Source organism: Onychomys torridus, chromosome 16 (genome assembly GCF_903995425.1).
Source record: "Onychomys torridus chromosome 16, mOncTor1.1, whole genome shotgun sequence".
NCBI classification, from domain to species: domain Eukaryota; kingdom Metazoa; phylum Chordata; class Mammalia; order Rodentia; family Cricetidae; genus Onychomys; species Onychomys torridus.
Window position 1 is genome coordinate 61,337,309 of NC_050458.1, and position 9,542 is coordinate 61,346,850.

Sequence of the window (9,542 nt, forward strand, 5' to 3'; positions counted from 1 at the left end):
TTCTGAGACAGTCTCCCTGTTAGGCCTGGCTGTTCCGGAACTCTCTATGTAGCCCAGGCTGGCCTCGAACTCACAGAGATCCTTCTGCCTCTGCCTCCCGAGTGCAGAGCTGAAGGTATGGACTCCCAAAGCACTGTCTTTATGGTATCTGTCTAGTCTTGAACATTGACTAGGGTCCCTTAAAAACACAGCAAAAGAAAAAAAAAAGTAACACGCACAGAATGAGTCACCCCCTGCCCTTTGGCATATGTGCCGCTCTTACTTAATGGGTTCCACCCCTTTGGGAATTTCAAGCCAGGATTTAAATTTTTAGACTCATCTTCTTCATCATCTGCATTCCTCCTGGCTTGGGGGAGAACTGTGGTGTCCTAGAGGGTACACAGTGCGAGAGGCTTCTGTGACATCCCTTATAGCTATCCAGTTACTCCTCGTCTCTTAGAGGTTTGAGTAGCCATATAAGAAATCCTACCACCGCCAGGCGGTGGTGGCGCACGCCTTTAATCCCAGCACTCGGGAGCCAGAGCCAGGTGGATCTCTGTGAGTTCGAGGCCAGCCTGGGCTACCAAGTGAGTTCCAGGAAAGGCGCAAAGCTACACAGAGAAACCCTGTCTTGAAAAACCAAAAAGAGAGAGAGAGAGAGAGAGAGAGAGAGAGAGAGAGAGAGAGAGAGAGAAAGGAAGAAAGGAAGAAAGGAAGAAAGAAAAAGAAATCCTACCACCTTGTGACCACCATGTGGGAGAGGCAACATATACGTGTTTTCTCTAGTGGAATAGTCCCAGCCTCCAGACTTCCCTGCTAAGTCACCAGATACAAGAATGAGCCATCTGGGATCCTTCAACCTCACTCTCTACCAGCTGGCCACTGATGGCCCCTCATCAACGTCGTGAGAAATCGATGACCCCCAAAGCCCACAAAAACATTGTTTTCCATTCCATCTCAATCACTATGGTTAGTGTATGTCATTTAAAAAGATAGCTCTTAATTTAAAATTCCCAAGTATGAACTTCAACTGGAGAGAGATTTTGTTCTTTAAAACCCATTTATACCCGATCTACAAAATTGTGAACTATAACAAAACTGGTTGTTTTGAGCTACACCATAATTTGGGAATGATTTGGTACATTGCAACAAGTTACTGGATTCTTGTTAGAACCATTTTGGAGAAGTCTGTGTTCTCTGAAGCTGCCCTCTTGTGATTCAGAATTGCATTTTGTATAATATTAAATGTTTGGCACTAACTGATGTCACAGTTGTCCTACCAATACATAGTTTCGTTATCTTGTGGCTTAAATGGATGTGGATTGGCTAGTCTGGGCAGCTCACCACCAGGAGGGTTCTGAGTACCCAAGACCTAAGTCACGGCTGGATTCTGGACTTCAGTGCCTTCAGACTGGAAACAGCAGCATTGTGGGTACACTCAGCTCTGTGGGCCAGTTTGTCTGGAGTGGGCACAGTACAGTCAGGATGTAAAGAGAGGCCAAGTCCGTCTCCTGCTGGTGTGGGAGCCTCACTCCACAGGCTTTTGGTGCTCAGTGACATTTTGTTGCTGTTTCCAGAGTGCTTGCACACTCGGCCTTGGGTTTTCATATGTAGGCTCCTTCGGTTCCCCAACTCCTACTAACTTGAAGGTGGAGACTGTGTTTCAGTAGTTTCCCGTTGTCCAGCGCACCGCTTTACAAGGTACTTGTTGATTAACCTGTCTGCTGGGACTCCTGAGCGACAGTCAAGCCTGAGCTTGTAATCAGTGGACCAGCTTTCCACTTTCTTCAGGACCTAGGATCACAGAAAACCAGAGCTGTCTGGGAACTCAGTGGTATGCTGAGGGGGAAGAAGTAAGAGCAGGTACAGGAGTCTAGGCCTTCCGACTCCCCCAGACTCAGCGACAACCTCCTGTTGCCCATGTTCCTATCACCCACAGTCTAGCAGCTCTTCCACTCATGTCTCTCTGGCCAGATTTGCATCTTTGGCTGTGTCTACCGTCCCTCAGGTTTGCTTTTCCGGCCAGTCTGTTCCTTTTTGTATGCATTTGTTGACTTAGCCAGTGTTCCTCACATTTATTGATAGATAGTATCTCAGGAGACTGCTCCATGAGGCTTCCTCATTAGCTGGGCTACCTACCACTGGTTTTTTACAATGACTCATCACTGCCACCCGATTTCATTTCTTAGTCAAAGCTGTTGCTGTTCTGGATGTGCTGTTCCTTGTCTTTGGAGATTACAATGAGCCTTGGCCACCTTGGTTCTGACTTTTGAAAGCCCCTGGGTGAGGTGGGATGAGTCTGCTTCCCATTCCATTATGATTTGTCAGAGATCCCAAGACTACAGTTTCTACTTATGGTCTCTGATAACTCCCTTTCACCTCCCTCTCCAGCACCCAGGATTCTGCTGCTCACACATGATGTCTGTGCACATCTCCAACAGCCTCACATAAACCCGTTCCCAGCTCTGGACTCTCCTACCCACCTCTTGGGTCAAAAACCATCCATTTATCTTTGATAAGATGCTCCTTGCTGGTGAAGCTTCCCACACCTCAGTCACACTTGCTACCTTTCAAGGGTGCCTCAGACCAGTCTAGAAGACATGGGAACACCCAAGAAAACAAGACAAATCAAAATACTAAAGTTTCTGTTTGTGACAGAGTTTCACTATATAGTCCATGCTGTCCTTGGAACTCACTCTGTAGACCAGGATGGCTTTGAACTCACAGAGATCCTCCTGCCTCTGCCTCCTAAGTGCTGAAATTATGGTAATGCACCCCTGCGCCCCACTAAAATACTGAAGATTATTTTTTAAAAGACTAAATAAATCTTTTAATGTACATTTTAGCAAATTTAGTGCTGTGAAATTGTAACCTAATCCCTTCAACAGAAGACACACTCATTACTACCCATGTTCTTCCAGACACATACCTGTGCACACATGCACACATGCATAGGAAGCCCAAGAGGTTTATGAGGATCAGTATGAAAAAAAATAAAACCAAGAAGACAACCAAACCAAATCCCCAGGACATAAGGACGGCAAAGGCGGTTCTAAAAACTGCAGCTGCCTGGCGGTGGTGGTCCACGCCTTTAATCCCAGCACTTGGGAGGCAGAGCCAGGTGGATCTCTGTGAGTTCGAGGCCAGCCTGGTTGACAGAGCGAGATCCAAGAAAGGTGCAAAGCTACACAGAGAAACCCCGTCTCAAAAAACCAAAACCAAACAAACAAACAAACAAAAAACAAACCACAGCTGACTCAGCCACTCACCGTGAGCCCAGGACTGTTCCGAACTGCAAGAACCAGGCATTTTGCCCTCCGACCACCCCGTGCTTTGCTATCCTGCACACTTTGAAGTGACTTGGCCGAGATCGGGAAGTTGGAGACTTGGGAACTAAACCCCAGACATTCTGTTTTAAAAGCTCCTGTACTTAAACCCACTGTCTGGATTTATGAAGGCTCATCCAGGCTTCAGCCTCAGCGAGGACAGAACTGAAACGGAAGAACGCAGAGTTCAGAAGCCGGTTCATAGTAAAAGTGATGACAGCCCATCTCAATGGGAAAGGGCGGGATGCCTAATAAATGACGGTGGTGTGTCACAGCAGGCCTTCAGAATATATCAGGTTTAGATATTATTACTATTTGGTTTTTTTCGAGACAGGGCTTCTCTGTGTAGCTTTGGAGCCTGTCCTGAAACTCGATCTGGAGACCAGGCTGGCCTCGAACTCACAGAGATCCGCCTGCCTCTGCCTCCCAAGTGCTAGGGTTAAAGTGTAGGCCACCACCACCCAGCTAAGATTATTTTCTGAGATTAGACCTAAGTTTTTTCATGAAATACCACAATCTAAAAACTTTTTTTTTAATTCAAGAGGAACTCAAATGTCATAAAGACAAAGGCAGGCATGTGTGACAGCCTGAAAATAAAACTTTAAAATTTAAATTAGACTGAAAAAAAATTGTACTGTATATAGGAGAAGGGGGAAATTCTGCAAAGAGGCAAGACAAATTTTTAAAAAATCTAACAGGGACATGAGCCAAGTTTACGAAGAGAAAATTCAGATGAGATTCCTAAATGTCCATAAACAAGGTAAGCCATTTGATTTTCCAAGTAACCCAGGGAAAATAAATTCTACAAATTTTGAGCCACAAAGTGGCTGAAATAGCAAAACTATTTCAACGGTGACATTTAGCACCAGCAGAGTCCCGGGGTTTGACTGACTAGAAAAGCAGGCCATTTAACAGATGGGTCCTCACAAACGGCTAGCGTGGGAATCACTAGGAGCCTCTTCTAGGAAACCCGATGCTGTCTAGGGAGACACGTCTGCCCTGCTATGATGCCCAGATCCTCCACGGCAGGCCCCCCGAGGATGCCCATGATGGGCCCAGGCCACATCCTCTTTTCAAGCAATGCTTGGGGATGGGAGCAGCTGCTACAGTGCCTGCTGTGGGGCATCTGTGAACACACACTACCGGCCTGGGTCTGAATTACTGGGCCAGGGGCTGACTCCAAACAGTACATTATTAAGTTAGACCACACCACTAGCCTTACCCTGCAGCGGCTTCTGATCCCATGCAGATACCAAGAGAATTTTCCATGAACTCTCATTCCCGAAACTGGCTTTCTCATTCCTTAGCTGTGCCAAACGTGCCCTGAACTCAGGTCTTTGACTTTCTGTTGCCTCTGAGGTCAGACTCTTCCTACAGTCACTAACTCAGCTTGTCCATGACAGTTGTCCTGACTGCCCTCAAGCATCTTCTCAAATGTCACCTTATCCTATAGACAGCAACGCCTCCTTCCCAGTCACATCACACTCCCTATGTCCCTTACTTGGCTTTACTTTTTCCCTTGTCTCTCCAGAAGCACCTTCATTTGCGTATTACTAGTGTATGGTCTTTCTGTCTCTATTTGGGAATATGGCCCACTGGAAGGCTAGATCTGTATCTACTTGGAACCCTGCTATATTTCAGTAGCAGAGAGGCAACAGGTGGTGGTAAGTCCTTGTTCCTCCCCAAGGTGGAAAAAGCTGACACAGAATTCAACACTGCGATCCCACATGGTTTCCCTCCACCGTAACAACACGCTAGCTCAATTTTAAAGTATTTTTTCTTTACAAGCATTTAAAGAATTATAGGCTTCTCCTTGCATTGAACATTACAGAGGTGTGTTAAGAAATGGCGAGTGGGGCTGGCAAGATGGCTCAGAGGATAAAGGTGCTTGTTGTTCCAAGCCTGATGACCTGAGTTTGATCCACTGGACCCACATGGTAGAAGGGAGAACTGACCCTTGCAGACTGTCCTCTGATCTCCACCCAAGTGTAGACACACACACACACACACACACACACACACATCTAAAATGTAATCTGAAAAAAGAAATGGTTAATAATCTGTTTTATAATGCCATTTCCTAAAATTAGTATCATTTGCCAGGACTTCTGTAGAGCTATATACAGGGCTGACTTCGTCTTTGAATGCTGAACTGAAGGCTGGGTTGGGTGGTGGTGGTGGCGGCAGCAGCGGCGGCGGCGGTGGCACACGCCTTTAATCCCAGCACTGGGGAGGCAGAGGCAAGTGAATCTCTGTGAGTTTGAGGCCAGCCTGGTCTACAAAGTGAGTTCCAGGAAAGGCGCCAAAGCTACACAGAGAAACCCTGTCTCGGAAAACAAAACAAAACAAAACAAAACTGACAGCAGATGCCAGAGCTCTGAGTTTGGATTCACACATGGACTCTGAAGTCCCATTTAGATTCAGATCTTTTTGGTCTGGCAACCTCAGGTCTGACCCTTAGTGTCATGATGCCTTTGTAAAGGATGAATAGTTTTATTAGCTACTTTCCATGGAATTGCTGTGAAGACTGAGTGATGTAATCTAAATAGTAGTGACTTGCACTAATTCACACCAACATTGCAAAACTTCATTTGTTTTTTCCACTTGGCAATCCCTCTGCCATAATCCTTCAGATTCGACTCTAGCAATTCTATGAATCTAGCATGAATAAGCCAAGGATATAAATTTTCAATTTCCTTTATCTATAGACATAGGTATTTGTATAGTTTTACTAGTATACACATCACTACAAGAAATATCCCTGGCCATAGGTCTTTGCAAACTGATACATCATAGGTGTGAATAGAAGAAGCACATTAATCTTAATTACTTACAAGGAATAGATACTTGTATGGATGATTATCATCTTCCCACCCAAGTCATGGCAAGACTCCTAATTTTATTTTATATAGATTTTATATCTTTCATAAAGATTCACTATACGGGTCCTATACCTCCCTTTTACAGTATATTCCTAGGAATTGTATAGTTCAGTCATAACTACAGACAGTATTTTCTCTATCCCTACTTTTGATGACCAACAGGCTTCCGATGATTTTAGAAGCAGCCTCTTCCAGGCCTTCCCATCATTCCCAAGACCATGACATTCTTATTTCCTTGAAAGTTTAACACTAGGGCCACCAAGATAGTTCAGCAAGAAGGGACATCTGCCACTGAGGCGACAACCTGAGATCCCCCCAAGAGCCCGCGTGGAGGAAGAAAAGAACCAACTTCTGTAAATTGTCCTTTGACTTATGTGTGTGTGCTCTTGAAAACACAAATGCACGCTCACTGGGTTTATTTTTTTAAATATTGCTATTAGTTTAGCTCTGGAAAGCTACAGTAAGTCTGGAAAGTGAATTTGCTTCGTATCTGTATTTTCTACAAAACCCATGATTTTTCCTCTCCAGAAAGTATAAAGAGTGCCAGAGGTCCACCTATGAACCAAGGGGTGTTTTAAAGGTTTTATGGGGAGTCCCAGTTATGAAGATGTTGCCACTGGACGAGGGCTCCTCCATGTTCACACAGCGCAGCTGGAAAGACTGCACTGTGGCGTACACTGCTGTGTACAGTGTCAGCCTCTCAGTCCTTCCTCCAGCCCTATTTCCATAGCTCATCTGAGGTTCGAAGCACAGTAGGATTCACCCAGCTGCTCAGGCTGCTCTGGGGCTTTGAGGAACTGGAGGCCAGGGGAGGGCACACCATTTTCTGTGCCCCATCAGCTCTGCCACCGATACAGATGCTATGGCAAAGAAGCCAGGCTCCCCCTAGTGGTGACATCCTAACACAGTCAGGGCAATTCCTAGGTGTCAATGGCTGTGACCACCAGCCAGGAAACTTTAGAGGTCACAGTGACCTTCCACAGCACCAGAGCTCTGAGCTGAACAGCTAAGCTGAGGCAGAAACCAGGGCAGCTGAGGCAGCAAGCAGACACCGGGTTCAGGTGTCTGAACTGCAACTCCTTAATCTCAACTTCATGCATTCCATTCCTTTGTTTGGTGGTGCGGGGGTGGTGTGGGGGTATTCTGTTGGTCTGTTTCCTTGTTTGCTTGCTTGCTTGTCAACAGTCTCATTATGGAGCCTAGGCTGGACTCAAACTGGTAAGGTAATCATCCTGCCTCAGCCTCCTGAATGCTGGGATTACAGCCATGTTTCACCACTCCCAATCATTCATCCCTTCCTTCTCTCCTCCACCCCCTCCCCTCCCCTCTCTTCCCTTCCTCTCCCTTCCCTGTCTATTCTGTTAACTTCTTTTCTTGTATCCCTTCACCGTCCTGGGTGAACTTGAGCCTTGCACAAGCTAGCAAACACTCTATCACTGAGCCGTATCTCTACCTTCCTTTGACTTTTTACATTTTGAGACAAGGTCTTGCTAAGGTGCCCAAAACGCTTTTCAACTCATTCTTGAGCAGGTTGGCTCTGAAGTTGTGATCCTCCTGCCTCAACCTATTAGGTAGCTGGGATGACAAGCCTGCAACCCAGGCCCGGATCATGCATTCCATTTTTGATGCACCCCCTCCCCCACCACCCCCGAGCACTCCTCCCCCTACACCTGTTCTGGAATGCCTACCATATTTTTCCCGCCAGGTGATGGGTCTCTGGTAGTCTCGATGTCCCTCGTGCCCAGCTTAAATCTGAGGATAACTCAAACCTCTCCTGTACATCCTCATGGGTCCCCTGTTCCCACTCATTTCACTGTGCTGATTTGGCTCAAGCACCTCAGCCAACTTAGATATCCTTTCCAGTTTGCCCCTCTGGTTTCTGCTCTGGGAACCAGGAGCCTTTGGAGATGTCTCCCTCAAGCCCTCACGGTTGGTCAGCTAGCTGCCCAGCGGTGTTCAGCCAGGGATGGACACAGTAGAGGGAGGAGGAGGTGGGTGCGGTCCTCTTCTCCCTCCGGGTCAGGCTGCAGTTAGGCAGTGGTCGTCTTTGAGGTTGCATGTGAGAATGGACATCCCATCTCAGGGTTCTGACGACCACTCTGGCCTCTTGTCCTTCCGTCTCAGAGTTCTCTTCCTAACCCCGATGGCGTCACCATCCCCACTGTTTCCCTTAACACTGTGAACACCTTGGGGAACTGTTTCATCAATTCCTTTTTCGAGTATCTTCCCTGGACCAAACCCACTCCTTAGCAACGCTGTGCCTTCAGCACCGTATCTCCACACATCTTGGGAAAACACCAGCATCCTGATAAGCTGCGCTGTAAGCAGACCCCTCAGCTGTACCCCATCATCCACAGACATGAACCCATATGCTTCAGTTCATTCCTTCTCCTGGTCTCTTCAACTGCTATTGAACCTCCCCTCTTTTCTTGAACCCCAAAGCTTCTTACCCATTTTTAACTCTCACATACATGGTTTTATTTTCCTATTTCACTGAGGAAGTCGAAGCAATCAGAAGAGAACCCCACGCACCCACCAGCCGCACCATCTTCCTCAGAAGTACTCTTTCCACAGATGAACTTCCTCCTCTCCACAGAAAGCCAGCCTCAGTTCTTGGGCCCCATTCCCATGACATTTGATCGAGTGACTGCCCAGCATTTGAGTGCCCACTCTATGCCAGCCACTGCTCTAGCTGCAGGGGATGCACCAGTGAACAGAACAGAGAGATCCCCCCCCCCCTCCATACAGAGCTTACATGGAGTCCAGCTGAGGAGCAGAAGAACAAGAGTAAACCCAAACAATCAAAAAGTAGCTTTCCCATGTCTCCACACAGGCTGGGCCTCTCCTACAGTGTAATGTTGCCTCATCTGTGGTGTAAGTATGTTCGTGATTCTTTGCTCCCTCCCACCTTATTCGAGACAGATCAGTGTGGGGAAAGAACACTCCATGCCGGTTTACAAACAACCGCTAGTGTCTTCTCATAAACCTTTATTAGCTGCTCCATTGTTTCCTTTCCTGTCCATTTGTGACAACTTTCCTAGAAAGAACCATCCATCCTTAATTTCTTCAGTGGCCCTCCTCTTCCACAAAGCCCACTTCAGCCAGGTTTCACCCCGGTCACTCTGTCCAAAGTGCTTTCGTCAAGGTCACCAACGTTGACTACTACAGTCAAGTCTTTGACCCTAACCTGACCTGTGATGCTCCTCCTCTTCCCTGATGCTGTCCCAGCATCCTGCATATGCATACTTGTGGTTTTCACCCCACCTCTCCAGTCACTTCTCACTTTCTCTGTTTTCTGTTTCTTTTACTCATCCCCTTAGGTTGGATCAGTGGCAGGCTCGGGATGTCAAGAAGG